Below are 18143 nucleotides of genomic sequence, written 5' to 3'. Positions count from 1 at the left end.
ACCAATATATTAAGTATATGATGTGATCATTTGATGCTCTAATGGTGTATGTGGAGACTATATATATAATTAGTAATACTTTCTTAATTAGAAAAGAGATAGTACATAGTTTAATAATATCTATGTTTGACTATTAGACCCGTAATTAATGATCTTGTTTGGGATAAGAATTCAAAAACTTTTAAGACTGAGCAGATATATTACAGTTTGCTAAAGAGTTACACTTAGTAACGTATGGGTGAAAATCCACCACTTTGACGTTATTTTTAAATTAACAAAATGCGAAGTATTTGACCTACTGCAAATTTTATAAAGACTTTATTATGGATAAAGTGACTCTAAGAATGATATGAGTTGATGAAATAATCTTACGCATAATAAATGATTCATATGTTGTATCATATATTTTATGTGTTAAATGTGAGAATTCTGAGATTGCAAGAATTTCGTGAAATTCTCATCCTAAATTAATATTTGTACAATTAGATTGAATTTTAAAATGTCAAATATTTGAGTCATGGAAGATGATTGGGAACATAGTGAACTTTTGATTTTATGTCTTATGTGATATATTTTAAATTTTAATGTATGATTGTGACAATTAATGTGCATTTGGTTATATTGATTAAGTTGTGTCTAATATATGCCATTGTGATCTAGGTAACCATAATATCCTAAGAGATAATGGTTTATTTGAATGAGAATAATATCGAATAAGGATAATTTCAATATGTGACATTTAAAATGCACAATATCCTAGATGAACAAAAAACTTTGAAGGCCGTAAATTAGGCTAAAATAGAGTCGTGGCTGACTAAAGGATAAAAACCGAAATGATGTCTTACACAAACGTGATGTGGACACACATCACGCATGAAAGAAGCAAGACTCATTTCGTGTATTTACTAGTTCCATGAACAATTTGGTATACAAATACTAATAATGCCTAACTACATATGTCATAAGTACGATTTTTGATAGAAAAGTTTAGAGAAACTGTAGTCCCCAAATGAAAGGCAACTAACCGTTGAATTTGATAAAATGTCAGATATGATTATAGAATTGAAGTCAACTAAGCACAACCTGATAAATGAACAATAAGTTTATGTAGTAGAATGATTTTTTCCTAAAAGTGGGAGCCTATAACGAACATATAACCCACAATGAGAATATAAAGACTTTTGTTAGTAGTTCTTGTTATATAAAACTAGAGGTCAAACATCGTTAATATAACTAGACCTAGTACTCATGCATATGTTGTAGAGTTGAGTTTCAAAAGTAAGTGGCCTGAGGATGAGTAGGGGAAAGAGGTCGTATAATGTTCAAAGAATAAAAACAAGGAATTGAAACATAAGAATGACAAGCATACTAGAAGAAGAGACAAAAACAAAATGAATAAATGCAATAAAAGCAATGAGAGTTAATTTTGCTTGTGAATAAACGGAGCTGAAAATAATATTATCTCATTCTTCATAAAGTAATACAACTTTAGATTCAATATCATGATATTCACTGAGTATTATCCTCCATGAATTATGAACTCAAAAGCTATCGATCAAATAGTGCATGATAGAGGATCTTTAGTGAATTTACATTGAATTCTGAAAAAGGTGAATTAGATGTATATAAATAACAACATAAAAGTTGCAGTAAGAGGAATGGATACGAATAAATGAGTTTTGCAAGGTGATCAAATCTTATACTTACATGAAATCTAATATACTCTAAATATTCGACAAATTTTATTCAAGGTATTTGTTTTTTTAAAACTAAAATATAATTTGAATTTCTCTTAGTGCTTTATCAAAATATAATAGAATTAATTTTTTTATAGATTTGGCTTGTTGGTTAAATGGGTATATGGTGTTTGTTACCTTTTATTATAATAAGGGTAACTTTTCATTATTTGCTTTTCATACATGAATGAATATGAATGTAAATATATAATATGCTAAATTAGGATATGTTGGCCAAGATGAATTAAATAATTGGCCAATGAAAGTTTATTAGACTTTCATATCAATAGAACTGCCCACTTTTATATATTGCCTAATTAGAAAAACTTTTAGAAAATTATTTGACAGAGTTGGAAGAGCTTAATTTATATACTTAGGTATATTTTTTTTCTATGAATGTAAAGCTTGAACCGTTATGAGTTCAGTCTCTATTTCTGAACTCTGCGAGCTTTGGCTGTTATGGGTTGCACCTTTCTGTTGAGCTGATGCCTGCCATGCTTTGCATGAAAATAAATCAGAAGTATACTGTGTGAATCATGGCCCTTTTAGACAAAAAAAAAAATTGCAAGTTTGATTTTTGTTTTAGGGGATATAGGAGGATCAGTTCAAATTTCCAACTTTAAACTTAACCTTGCATCCTCTTCCAGTAATAGTTTCTCCTGTATTTCAAAGAAAGCAAAAGTTGTACACAGAAATGCTTATTATGCAGTACAAGTGTTAGAAAATTTCTTAACGTAGGTTAATATTAATTATAAATTTAGTTTAACAAAATTAGATAATTAAATATTATAATGAGAATTTACAGATGAATTTAAGTGATTACAAAGAAAAGTATAAAACATTTAAATGACATTCTCTTAGTAAACAGTACTAGTGCTGGTTTTAAAATTTATTGAACCTTTGATAATGTCTAATAACTTATTATATATTAGTATGATCCCCTTATACGATATAGTTTTATCTATTGAAAGTTGCCATTCAAAATATTTCAAAAACAGATGACCAGTCACTGGATACAAGTAATTTTGAGAGCTTTATGAATTCAATTGTATAATGACATTACAAATATTCCTATAATCCTAAAATTTGAATTTTATATTTTATACCATATGCGCAAATCCTACATAATTATGATTGAATGATTTTATTCTATTTATGTAGATTAAATCTTACATAAAAGAACATGTTACCTTTGCTTTTAGTTGCCCCATCTGCTCCTTAAATAGCCAAGCCTGAAACAAAAGTGTCATTGCTAGGTTACTAGCTTTCAATCAACAATTTTCCAACAACTAGCATTTGGCCACAGAGACATTGTACAAGTTGTGGAAGAAATTCATCTGTTAGCTGAGGCCATTGATTAACTTTCCCGCTCGAATGGTGTGCAAGCTTCTTTCTAGCTGATCTTCAATATTTAGGAGTTCATCAACACCACACGAACCCAAATCTTTCCCTAAAAGCTTCCTGAGACACCAGTATAATTCAAACCTCAGAAAAATCTACGACTTCAACGAAGATGTTATGTGCCAGAGTGCTAATGGAGGACAAGTATCAGTTTAGCTATGAACCTTTGAGAAACTTCAATACTCGCAATCTCCTTCACCATGTTTGCTATATCATGCTGCATGCAATTGCTCCATGTGGAAAATTGTTGTAAGTAAACCCATTAAAACGGATGTGATTAATTATAATGGTATTACAAGCTTTCTGTCTAATGAGTACAATAGATGATGAGACAACATTGAAGGCTTCCCCCATAAAATTCAAATGGACATCGAAAGCTACATCTTCCAGATATTCAGAATGAACGTATCTCATAGCTAGCTTCTAATGAAATTAAAAGAAAAGAGGAATTATAAAAGAGAAGAATAATGACTTGTGTTTTATATTAGATATAACAAAATATAAATATTATGCAACTTTGATCCTATCAAATCTTAATATTAGAAATCTGAAAATTAAGAACCCTGTAAATAAGCATAATACAGGAATAAAGGAATAAAAAGATAATAAATAATCATAATTAAAGGTAATGATAAATCTTGATTTTAGGAATTGAAAGCTTAATTAAAGGAAATGAGAAATCTTGATTTTAGGAATTTCCTTTATCAGCTTCTACATTTCTCTATTATATGAAAGCATCATTATACATCATCACATTCAATATTGACTTTAACATAGTAAGCTATTGTACAGAATAATTTACTTAATTAAAGATGAAGTTCCAACCTGCATGTATTCTTCCGCTTCAGGCTTGTTAGCTAGCACTTCCTTATCTTATTGTATTCGAGGTATAGATTGATTGTCTTTTGCATCCTGAGGCATTCAAATGCGAGATGTCATCAACACATACATATAAAAGTTGAACATAATCAAAATGCCTCTTGTGTCTTCTCATATGATTAGGCTAAAAGAAATGGACTATATTTTACCATTCATGGCTATGTATTGTCAACTGTTGCATTTAGACAGAGTTTCAGTTAACTAAATGACATATCGTCAAGTAGCTAATCTCACGCAGGCGAAAGAAAACATTGCTCTAATTCTGCCTTTCACCAACCAAATTCACAGACAATACCTGAATCTCAATTCTTTTAGGGACTTTGTTTTTGTAATCAGCTAGCAAGACTCTAAAAATCACAAGTAAAAAAGCACATAATCTTAATATACAATGCTCTCTAACTAGCTTTAGAAAAATGAAAAACATATGCAATACACCATATAGAATATGCAACAACTGTTAAATTAAAAGGCTATTTTTTTCCCCAAATTTTGAACTAACTTTTAATTAGAAATAAATAATATTTTAAAAAACACTTAAGGGCCATTTGGTTCCAATGTTTAAAGATTACCTTGGTAATCTATCTTTTATTACCTTGTTTAGTTTGTCAGTAATAAAATATTACAGTAATATTTTATTACCAATGCTAACGTGGTAGGTAATACAGATGGTAATCTGATTATCATCTTTACCTTAGATATTAAAAGATTATCAAGATAATCTTGATTTTATTATAATTATATTATTATTTATTAATGTTTTAAGACAAAAATAAATTTATTTTTAATTAATATGACAAATAATATAAAAAATATTTAAAAACAATTATATTTAAGGATATTTAAATAAAATAATTTACTAGTATTTTTTTATTATCTTTAACTAAACACAATAATTATTTATACTTCATAAATTTTATCAAACATAGTAATCATTTATACCTAGTAATCTTCTAAGTAATCTATCTTCAAGGTAATCTCTCTATTTTGATAATAAAATATTACCTAAATCAAACACTCCCTTAAACCAAGTCTCCATAGGGTTAGTTGAATAGTTAAGTTTGTGGTTTGCTCTCATTCAAATCCCCTACAACAACTTACATAGTTAAAGGTAATCATTTCCTCTTTCTAAAAAATCATAAGGTTTGATGGGGACTCCGATTTTCAATCTACTAAAATAAGACTTCTCTTATGTTAAAAATATAGGTTTCCTTCATCCAAGATTGTATAATTTAAAGGAGACTTCAGTTTTGAATTCATCATTGCAAATATTTAAAATTAAAGTTAAATTAATGAGAAAAATGCACCTCAAACCCAGCTGAAGGTTCCATGTAAACTACGGACACCCCTTAATGTTTATGCTGCTTTCGCACTAGTCTCTACTGTAATGCATGCTAAACTTACTCCTGAAAATAGCTATGAAATATGAGAATTTCTTTCTTTCCTTTTAGATGCTGACTAGTGACTAGCCCAACATAAAAAATGTTGACAGGGGCTCAACTAAGACAAAAATCAAAGGGATGAGAATTGTTCAATCTACTGCTACAAGGCTATCAGTTTTCCAGCATTCTCATTCAAGTTTTATCAACACAACTTGCAAATAAGACAGGGACTTGAATGAATTAGGCATTCGATTAAGTGACTAGATCACTGCTCACATCAATTTAAAAAATGCAGCACCATTACATTCTAACATTGTGAGAAGATACTCTCAAAGGCCATATGAAGCTGACTTCAAAGACAAGACTTGCCTTTACAGCTCCATTAAAAGAGAATGTGAAAACTAATAGAGTTAAATCAGAAAAACTACATCATCTAAAGATTGACAGCCAAGATGTGAATTAGCTTTATCTCAGGAGACAAGAAGGTTCCATGTTTGGTTTTTCAAATATCCTATTCACTTACTGTCAAAGTATTCTTTTAATTTTTTATGCTTCTCTTTTATACAATGCTATTTTTAAATTCAAAAGGCATCTCCTTCATAATTAAAATTTTGTGCTACTTAGGAGATTGAGATCTAAAATATAGAAAACTCAACAATAAAAAAATTGTTCATGAGGAAATATTGATTTGTGATTGAAGTGATGAAACACTATTATTTGAAAATTTTTTATCAAAGCTACAATAGGGACACAAGTCTGATTTTGATCAGTAAGTTGCAAATTCATATCTAGGAAATTTCTAGATGACTATGATAGATGAAGTAGAGAAACTAGAAAAAAGATCGCCAGTATGAAATTTTGTTTTTAACCAGAAACCTTCCATCAAACTTCAGTACTGCAAAAATGTACATTGATTCGGACAGAAACTTTTTGAAGTTGAGACACCAAACGGTTATAAGACTAGTATTTAATGAAATAAATGGATCATATATCTTGTGACAAGTTTTAAAAATTTGGAAAGATTCCTTACGTTTGGTAAGTAAAAAGCTAGATTTGGGATGATTCCCTTGCAAACCAAAGGTGGCATTTATCATAAATTCAATAAATTTTGGTATATATATATGCAAAATGAGTACAATTAAGATCAGAGGGCAAATGGTAACTAATAAGAGTATCTACCTCATTACATTATCTTGTTATGATTATCAAGACAAAACTTGAGATGAATGAACACGTCTCTCTTAGATATTCTACAAAAAGAATCAAGAACTTTAAACACATCAAAATGATTGATCTAGTATTGAAAAAATTAAAGCAATGATACAGACAACCAGTTTTGAGTACTCAATTAAGTATTCCAATAGTTATCACTTTATCTTTGATTCAAAATCACTCAATTACATTATGACATATCATCTTAATAACCAATTGGACATTCAAAATTTGGTGCAATGGTTTTATTGAAAAAAAAATTGTCATTTCACACATACATTTAAGTACTAATAAATCAAAACTTCCAGTCCAACTTTAAAGTGAGTGTTTTTTCCGTGTATATATACCTCACAAGATGAGAGTCTTGTATTTCCTTCTCATCAATTAGTTTGTGCATTTGATAAGTGAAAATAAAACAAATCAGTACCATACATGGATAAATAGCAAACTACACCTGTAAAAGAACTATTTATATAAAAAATTTATGAGAACCAGTAAAAATTTACAATTTAACATCAATTGCCTATAGATAATATATATTGTGATAGAAATGCACCAAAATCATCTCGTTAACAATAAAACAGCACCATAAAGACACAGGTTTCAGAGAAAACAAGAGGCACTTTGCAGTCGTTTCAACCCATCTAATGTTTCACTATTTTTAGTCTATGTTGCAACTTCCCACCATAAATAATGAAAATGAAAGGGGAAAGCATCGATTAATAATTAATGTAAATTACGAAGTATCAAAGTTAGAGGTAGATTTTAAAGTAGTTTTATGAAAATCCTATGCCTGAACCAAAGTACAATTGGTAAAATGGCCAAATTTTCAAGAAGCTTTTCGCAACCCTAGATATATGACATGACAAAAAAAGAAAGTATTCACTAAGGGGGTATTTGATTGAGATACATAAAGATTACTAGAGTAATATATTTTTAATTGCTTATATTAGATTCTCATAATACATTATTTAAGGGTATTTAAGTAAAATAATATATTAGTATTTTTATTACTTTTTATCAAATATAATAATGATTTATATTTAATAATCTATTTTTAAGATAATATTCTACTTTTGATAATAAAACGTAATCCAAATCAAATGCACCTAAGAGCACAATAAGACAATAACACTGTAATTATATAGATGATACAAAAAGATAGTATGAAAACCATATTGACAAATTCCAGGCATTGATTTATTGCAGAAGAAGTATACTAAAGGAAAATACACCATTGAGATATGAAAATCTCCACAGTTAATTCCCAAATCTAAAAAGTACAAATGAAATAAGACTCTATCCGGAGTTGTACGAATTAGCCGGGAAGAGAGGCATGAAATATGATAAATGTTCAAAGCCTAATATGATGATTGTACTCTTACTCCTCCATCAAACGATCAGTAAAACAACTCATATTTATTATTTAGATGGTGCTAACAGATATTCACGTGCTTTCGGTGCACGGTGCACGGTGCACGCTATGATGCTAAAAACAAGATCAAGAACTGGAGGATTTTGAAGAACTTACCCAGAGCTCGAGAACTCATAGACTCTTCCTTTCTGTGAAAAGATAATCACTGCCACTTCAGATTCACAAAGAACCGATAGCTCATAAGCCTTCTTCAACTGCCCATTTTGACGTTTAGAAAAAGTCACTTGCCAGCTCGTTGCATTCTCAATTCTTTTCATCTGAAATTTTTCCTCTCACCATGGCCTGGTAGTTAGTTAAACATGAAATGAAACCTAGTCACAAAGATTCAAGGTAAGTAGGTAACCCTAGTCATATAAAAAAATGAAATGCAAAAATCATCTCACCTATTATTCTGAAAAACCCAGCGATTGTTTTAAGCGCAGTATATACAAAAAATCCAAACCCAGAAACCCAGCAACAAACTATCTCCTTCAGATTTATAAGTCAGACAAAACCCAAGAAAAATTTATAGACGAGGATCTCAACCTGACAACAAGACGAAGAAAAGCATCAAAACGCTGCAAAAATGCGAAAATTCCAAAACCCTAGGGCAGAAACGCAGAGAATCTTTTGATAGTTAGATGCATCACTCTCTTTATACTCAGACCACAAGCCCAGCTTGATGGTTTTATTTCCATATTCAGCATTTTCCATTTCCAGTGAATTTATACCATTTTTCCCTTTCAACTTTTCAAGAGCTTGAAGTTCTTGCCCCAAATAAACAGAAAAGCATAAGTAAAGTAAAGTAAATGACGGAAAAGCATAGCTGAAGTTCCTCATATATATATATATATATTTTTTATAACTTAGCGAAAAAATAAAAAAAGAGAGTAAATGACAGGTGAATTTCATATTAAAAAAGATAAATAAATATAAGTTGATTTTTTATTACTTCACTAACTAGCTTGTTTTGGTAAAATTCGAAAAAGGCCTAAAGACTTATTCCCACCCAAGTATAGTGCATTCCCAAACTTCTATCCATAAAATTTCAAAAATTCAAATACTCACTTTTCTATTAAAATTCTCAATAGAGTTAACGGTAAAAATATCATTCAAATAAAAATATTAAAAAAACTAAAAATTTATTATATTTCTACCAAATCTAACAACTCCACCCCACCCAAAATTTGAAAAGTGTCTATTTCCCCTTTAGGCTTTGCATTTTTTCTAGTGTCTTCTCCAGTAATCGGAGCCGACCTTCTCACCTAGCTTTCGTTAGTGGCAGAAGAAGAAGGAAAGGCAACAAATCCACAAATCTCGTCAGTGACTGATCATCATCCTGTCGCATGACATATCGAGTGTCATCCGAGCATCATCCCATTATCGTCTAAGCACGATGAAGTGAGACATCGACAAAAGTGAGCAACCCATCTTCCTTCTTCAATTCATTGCACATTGAACGAAGACGAGATCTGTTGTCCTTCCTTCTTCTTTGGCCACTAACAGAAGATGGTGGAAAGACCGACTCTAGTCTCAAAGAAAACATTAAAAAAATACAAATCCTAAGGGTGAAATGAACACTTTTTAAACTTTAGGTGAGAAAAATTTGTTAGATTTTTAAACTAAGAGAGGGAATGTGATAAAATTTTAGTTTTTAAATATTTTTAGCTAAATAACAATTTTACCTTTAACCTTAATTGAGATTTTTAATAGAATGGTGGGTATTTGAGTTTTTGAAACTTTACAGGTAGAAGTTTGAGAATACACTGAGCCTTACAAGAGAATAAGTCTTTTGGCCTCAGAAAAATATAGAGAAGATAATAGAAAAAGACACCAAAAATAAAACATTAAAGTTTGTTGAAGTAATAATAATGGATAACATATGTTAGCATCATCGTACAATGATTTTGTAAGGAGCCAATGAAGGAACGACAAATGCAAACTAGTTAGCTATTGATTCTTGTGCCATTTTTTTGAATAAATACCTAAACCCTTAAAGCATGACTCAAAGATTCACTATAAGTCTGAGGCGGATATTGTCCAATCATGACATCTCTAGAGATTACTAGATTTAGCCCACGAATGAAATTTTCCATCCTCCTTTAAATTTGGTGGCATCGTCTTTGACCGAATTTGTCCCTCGTGAGATATTGTTGAATTCTTGAACTCTCACAAATGTCATATCAACACTTCGATAGTCTCGCTCAAACAGTTTCTTAAATTCTACCCAAGTGAGCTTAGCTACTTTTACAGATTCTTTTGTTAAATTCCACTAAAGTCGTGCATCAGCCTTGAATAGGTACTTGACATATCTTACTTTTTAGGCCTTGGTCAAATAAAGCAAAGAATTTCTAATTCCAACCATTCTTTTGCTATTATAAGATCTTTAGTACCTAAGAATTTCTACGGCAGGTGCATGGTATGTAAGGAGTAAATTGGGTGCAATTGAGTCCTAGCCACCATCTGAGTCTCTGAGAAAGTTACTTTTATTGATGCATTTGTAGGTGGAGCCTAGATTGATTCACTGACTTGAACCTAAACATTAGTGCGCTTTCTTTCTTTGAATGTGGTCATTTACTTAACACCCTTATGCCTTAAACATAAGCCATATTTGATGCCTAGAGAAAGCAATTGACACCTCTTATGTCTATTAATTGTTGTGCCTTGTGCACTCGTCGATCAAACTGTCGGGCTAACTAGCTATGATACTTTAGTCATACAGGGAAATTAGTTGTAATCCTTATTTTACCATATAATTGCTAATTGAAATACCATCCCTGGATGACCCCTACCACAGGGATGTATGTAATGTATCCTACTAACCATGTAAAGAACTAAGTATAAAACCACTTCTTTACGATGCACCCTCAAATTGTACTATGTGGCCAAGGTATCTTGGCACCAAGTACATGATGTATCTCATGATTATATATTTTTTGTATATCCCTATTTCTTTCACATAACTTGCCATAGCTGATGGATATTTGAGTGTACACTAATATTCTAAGTTTTTTCTATTTTCAATGTGAATCTAGTTCAAACAGGGTCTGTGTCATCTTTCACATAGTTGGACACCTCTACTTGGGGTAGCTATGTCTTTTCTAACTTTTCTAGAACTTTCTAACAAAAATCCCTATTATACACATAGTTTAGAGGTAAAAAGGTAATTTTATCTAATTCAAACAGGCGTTAGGTGCATGTTCCCTTGACCCTAATTTATAATTACTACTACACATGGATGCTTGTCTTACCTTGAATGTTTGCTCATATTGAAAACCTAGAACATATATCTTATATTAAAAAACATGGGTGGTAGTCTCATAGGGTATCTCTCAAAGTTTGTTGATGTCCCCAGAAGATGGAATTTTTGGCCAAAATTTGGGCTATTCTTGCTAAAACTTTCCAACCAAGAACCTAACACTCACATTATTCTTGGTTTATACCTTGCAAATCTTTCCCAAAAAACTCATAACATGCAACACATGTAAAACTCTATGCAAATCGCACCCCAATTGTTTCCATACTTATGTTATCCCTATGGATCTAGCATAAAATGTCCAAGATTTAATTTCCTTTATAGGTGATGAACCAAATCCAAGGAATTTCAAATTGTAAAGCTCTATTACAGCTGGACATAATACTCACCACACTTAACATATACATTCAAAGATTTAAGACTTCCTAATCTTGAGTAAGCCTTAAACTCTCCAAGAATCTAGTTGCAAGAACTATCAAAACAACCAATAATTTATACAAGAATTCACCAAATGCATCAAGGATATTAAGCTAACAATTACAGGATTCCAAGCATCTAAAAATTCTAGCCAAGAATCAAGAAATTGAGGGAAGAAGTTTAACCTACTTACTTGAATTTTTAGCCATGTTTCAAATAGATAACAGTAGACAAAATACGATCTCTACCATTCAAAATAAAGAACAATGAGTCTTCTACTAGTAATCCAAAAATTAGAGCGATTCAATGGTGAAATTAAAAGAATAAGAAAATCTCTTACAAAGGTGTACTAAAAATCTAAGCACAACGTTTTTTCTCTTTTCTTAGTTGCCAAATCTTCTCTCAAGGCTATCGAATTCTCTTCCTTCTGAAAAATGTTTCCTTTTCCTAAATTATCTCTTTTCTCTTATTTAATCAAGGTGAAGGAAAAGTCATAATCCTTGGTTGAAAGTTGACTTATATAGGTAACCTAACTAACCTTAATCCTAGTCTAACTTGGACTCCTAATTTGGGTGGAGTCTTTAATGATTTAAATAATTAAAACTTCCATCAATTGGTCTTTATATATATATATAGGTTAACTACTAGGCCCAAACATGATCCGATCCAAAAATAAAATTTCTTAAAAGATAATAATACTCATAGGAGGTACTTAAAGGCTATTACATCTCCTCCTCCCTCACCCCCCTAAAAAAAAAAATTCGTCCTTAAAATTTACTTAAAGAGTTGTTTGAATCTTTGTCTTATGTCTTGCTCGACCTCTCATGTAGCCTCCTCTATTATATGATTCCTCTAAATGACCTTGATTAGGGGAATCTGCTTGTTTTTTAACTCTTTTACCCATATGTCTAAAATTTGCATCCTCTAATCTAAAAAATAATAAAACTATGCATACATAGATGATGTGTCATAATGTAATTGAATATTTTAAATTAAAGATAAAGTAACATCCAATCACATAATAACATATTATCTGTGTATCTAAAATATATACGTATAACACTATTCTCCAAAAAAATCTCAAAAGGCTAAAAGACAATTATCCATACAAAGTTTATTGAAATGAAAAACTCTCATCCTATAAATTTCAAAAAAATCAAAATTTCAATCATCATCAACTTTTGTTAGTAAATTTTATTAATGGAAAGGGTAGGAATGTCATTTTGTATAAATATTTCTATTTTTGATATTTTCCCTTATTATTTCTATTTTCTTTTATTCTTTTTAGTTTCTTTTTCTTCCATATTTTTTATATTTTCTATTTTCAAGAGTTTAGAGGGCAAACTACACTTTTTAAAACATTATAGGTGTTAATAAAATTTTTAAAGGATTTGGAAATTCAGAAAAAGTTCAAAGGTGTTTTTAAAATTTTAATATGTTCTTCAATTGTTTCAAAAATGGTAGTCACCCTAAATGATTGACCAAAATGTAATAGTTTAACATTGGTTAGAGTTTTGATTTTTTTTGAAGTAGTGATAAATTTTTAAAATGGTAAGAATATGTAGATAATTTGATTTTTATATTAAGTGTTAATGATTATTTTTTTAATTTTAATAAAAGGGAAAGATGGTCATTTTCAAGAAAAATGTACTGATTCATTAACAAAAGTAGATGACAAGTGGGAATTTGGTTTTTGAAAACTTAAAAGGTGGGAATTTATTGTTTCATCAAACTTTAAGTGAGAAATAATCATTTACTCTATTCTCCATACATATATAAACCTTTTCAAGTCTCTAGATTCTCAATCAAGAATCTGAATCGAATCTAACTTGGATATTCTTTCTGCCTCCAAAGTTCATCAACTCCTTTTGTATATGACTCATAGGCTCTTTACTAAGTCAATAGTAACTAGATTTGTGTTCAGCTCTTGACTTGACATCCGTCTGGACATAGACCAAGATTGGCTTATAGCAAGACATTATGACCACCCATTAGTAGAGCTTAACATATGACTTCTTTTAACTTGGCAGTGATATCGTTACTTGTACAATTCAATCATTTCACCATACAATATCTCTTCAAGGTTGAGATACAAATTAAGTGTCTTCCTCAAGACTTCCCAAATAATATAGATTGACTTATGTCAATAACTGAGTAATGTTGAATCAAGCATTAACTCAATTCCATTGTGGCCACACATTTAATTACTCATTGACATATATCAGTAGGTCCTAATTGAGATATCAGCTCTCATGCTCAGGATGATAAATCATTTATTGATCCACCATAACCTTCATACAAATCACAGTATAGTCAATCACCATATTTTTTGAAATCCTTTAATCGGACTACATTGGATTGATGTCAAACCATATCGATCATTCTACAAAATGGTCTGATGATCTCAAGTTTAAGGATCACATATACTTCTATTCATTAAAAAGATATTTTTCATAGATACTAGAGTAACTATCCATATAGAATCATTTTGGCAGGTTAGTCTAATAAATACGTCTACAATGTGTACTTATATGTTGCACTAAGTTGTTAACAAACAACTTTGACACATGAGAACTATCATCATTTTTCGATAAGGTCATTCAGTATTACGATAACTCTATGACTATTACCTATGCTCTTGGTTATGGTAATATTAGATTTATGGATGTTTTAGGAACAACCACTTAATGTGCATATAAAGTTTTCACAATCAAGTGTTAAGCACTGATCCTCTCATCATGGTTTAACTATTCTTAAGACATTTTTCTAAGCATATATTAATATGTATTATGGACAAAGAAATGCTACTGGAAATTATAAATATGACATTCATTAATGAAATTGTATCATTATAGAGATTGACTCTAGGGCACCAACCTTAACAATCTTTCACTTGCACTATAGCCAATTATCTATGCAAACAACATTTAATGACCGTACACACCCACTACTGCTTTTGCCATAATAAAACATTTATTGATATAATCCATTTATTTAGTTTTCTAAAGGCAATTAACCTTTCTTCTTGTCAATAATTATTGACAGGATGAAATCATTAGAGTACAAAATTAGATCATTTGGTGAAACCATGACTTTTATGCAACATTTATTTGGTACTAAAAATGCCAATTCAATGATGCAAAAAGTCAAAGTTTACGATCTAATATATCGTTTAAAGTCTTGTATTTTAAATGTCTCATACTCGACTTTCAATGTAGAATATATTCAACCTAGGTATATAAGACTTATCCTCTAAATATTCATTATTTTCAACTTGATTTGTCTAATGTCACTGTTCCTCTTTCAGTGACTTCATCCTTCAAGATTTTAGGAATTATCCATATTCATTTTCAGGAATTTAAGGATATCTTCTAGTGTATCGTCCAATGACACTTATTTGGACACAATTGATATCTTTAAAAATTGAGATATCAACTTTGATTGTATATCATGATATTCATGATCATTTTAAGAGCTGACGTTAATAGAAATCTAATCATCTTTATCTCTCAATTTACATATTTAACGTCATATAATATAAGAGAGACATGTATTCTCATGACGAAGGAGAATCCTTTCAGATTCCTATTTATTGAATCCTTTCAACCTTCGTCTATCACAAACACTTTAACTTAATAGTTTATGCGATTTACAATAATAGATCAGGTGAGGATATGAACTACCTTGTTTAAGTTCTTTTATGAAGGATTACTAAATCATCTAATTCTTATGCCAACTGCAAATATGACATTTAATTCTGATATGTATGTCGTCATATACGTATACAATGTCAGAATTGTTGTTGTACTCCCACTTGCTTTCGTATACAGATATCATATTCATCTAAGTGAAAATAAAAGATTTTATGATTTATTTCTATAAATATTTTAGACTTTGTGTTCACACGAGTTCTCAAATATAACTCATCAACTTGCATACCCGATTAACTTCTATTTGAGGTTAATACCATTGTTTGTGATATGGTCATAACTATTCTAAGTTTTATCCAATGGAGTTGCTCTTGATAATTAATTGTTAAACTTTTAATGGTCTGTAGCAATTATGAGCTCATCTTGATTTTAACGTCACTTGTATGTCTCAGATTTTAAAGTCATAAATGTCTAGTGCATTTATAAAAGTTATGAGAATTTTAACTTTTATAAACTCATAATGCACCTTATCATTCCTACATTATTCTGTATACTTAAGTTGATTACCCGTTTCCTGTTAGGAATGAATAATCTTTGTTGTGATGATCGACCATTTTTTGATTGTACATCATATATTTTATGTCTATCTTCCTTGTGAGCTAGATTTCAGTTGAGTTCTGTTATCCTTCCACTGAATCTTTTAGAGAATGACGTCTAAAAGAATCTTCCAAAATAGATTTTAAAACTTGTTTGATGTTGGAAGGGCAATATTCTTAAGTTTTCTTTAAATATTACACAAAAAGGTCTATTTAACATATGGTTTACTAACTCAAATTAATTTCTTAACATTAGTGTCATTACCATTGTTAAATAAATCATTGGACTTCAATCTAATGTATACAACACAAAATGTGCTATAGATATAAATGTGGGTTAGAATCTAAAGTATTGCCTTAGAACATTTAGTGGGTATTAAAATTGCCACTACACCTTAGGTAGTGAATTGGATATTTTGTTTTATGTGTTTACCTTCTTGGTTTAACCTAAATAATTGAATTCATGCATTAACAAATTTTTATTTTATTCTTGAATTTCTTCAAAGATGTACAAATTATATTCATTGGAATTTTCAATAAATCGGTTGAAATTTAGAATTTGTTGTGTTCAACACTAACTGTTAATTCTAATTGTTTGAAAAAAATTCAACAGTTGAATAATGCTTCCACTAAAAACATTGAGAGGTTGACATAGTCACCTTTGTGTAAAAGACATAGCCAATATCTATCATTCGACAAAAATCGAATGAATAGAAATTCTAACAATGACTAAGTCTTTTGTGCCATTTGACATAATATTGTTTAATAATTGTCATTAAGACGATATTCAACAGTTGAATGATATTCTTACCAAAGCTAGTAATACATTGACAAACTCATCTTTGTTTTGACAAACATAACTACTATACATTGTTTGAAAAAAAATCAAATAACTCTAAATACTAGTCATGACTAAGTCCTTTATATCTCAAATTAATGGTCTAATTCATTTATATGATTGAGAATTATTGAAATAATCATAGTTATAACTCTTGCATAAGTTTTATTTTTGAAAAATATTACAACTAGTTTTTATTTATTTTTATCTTGTCTATAACCAAGAATGAATACATTGATTTATAACTAATGTGGTGTACACCTGTTGTATTTCTAACTCGTAGGTCTACCTCTTCTCTTAGCAAACATCCACTATGTCTTGGTTCTTACACGTAAATCAAATGCGAAAATCTTAAATCCCATGTTAAATAATGCGAGATTTCAAGAAAAGGTTTGATTTTTCAATCATACCTAAAGTTGAAGACTTGATCTTTCTCCTTTTGTTAGCAAGTAAGGTTTTTCAGTGTTTGCTCCAATGGCTTGACTCAGTACATTGAAAGCAAATTACCTTACTCTTGTCAACTGCACTATTATGAGGGTTTCGTGTGTCCTAAGGTACTGGTTGAGATTTAGAATTCAGTTTGGCCATTCTTATGTGTATGTCAACATACAATGTCATCCTTAACATTCATTCTATGGATTCTCCTTTATTATCCTTCAGATAGTTCATAATGAACTTAGTGTAAGGTTTAGGTAGAGATAAGATAACTAGGTTAAAGGTCATGTTATTCATTATAGGTAAGCCCAGAGTTTTGACCTTTTCAATTTGAAAAATCCCAAATGACTAATAATCGTAAAAGGGGTGAATAGGATTATTTAAAAATTTTAACCAAATCAAGACTTTTGAACAAATTTTTAAACAAGCTCAACCAAACAAATAAATGTAAAATTTTTCAAACAAATATTTAATCAAAATCAATCACTTAAGCAATCTTAACAAGGGTAATCAAACAAAATCAATATTTAACAAATTATCACAACAAACATATATAGAACTAAAGATAACGAGAAAAAGATAGAAATGCTTAATAGTTTGTAATGGTTTGAAGTTTTCTCTTCTAAGCCTTCTATATTCACTTCTTCAAGCAAACCGCTCAAAGTTTCACTCGTAAAGATATCGTCTTTTTACAATAGTTCTTCGAGATTTCCCTTATGTACACTAGCTCTTTAGGATTACGTCCACCACAATAGTTTATCTGAGATTTCACCTAAGTGTTTGAATATAGAAAATAATATTTGTTAATGCCTCTACAAAGTTGATACAAGAAAATGACACAAATGTATCTCTCAAGAATTTTGAGTTATGAGCTTATGTGAGAAGTTAGAGAAGAAATGAGTTTAAGCTCTTTACATTATATTCTTTAAC

General features: G+C 30.1%; 1 pseudogene; it reads right to left on the bottom strand.

The window, feature by feature from the left end:
• Positions 1-2017: 2017 nt before the first annotated feature.
• On the bottom strand, positions 2018-8821 carry LOC123225564 (annotated as a pseudogene).
• Between the last annotated feature and the right edge of the window lie 9322 nt (positions 8822-18143).

Source organism: Mangifera indica, chromosome 9, assembly GCF_011075055.1.
Source record: "Mangifera indica cultivar Alphonso chromosome 9, CATAS_Mindica_2.1, whole genome shotgun sequence".
NCBI classification, from domain to species: Eukaryota; Viridiplantae; Streptophyta; class Magnoliopsida; order Sapindales; family Anacardiaceae; genus Mangifera; species Mangifera indica.
This window is presented reverse-complemented; position numbering and strand designations above follow the sequence as displayed.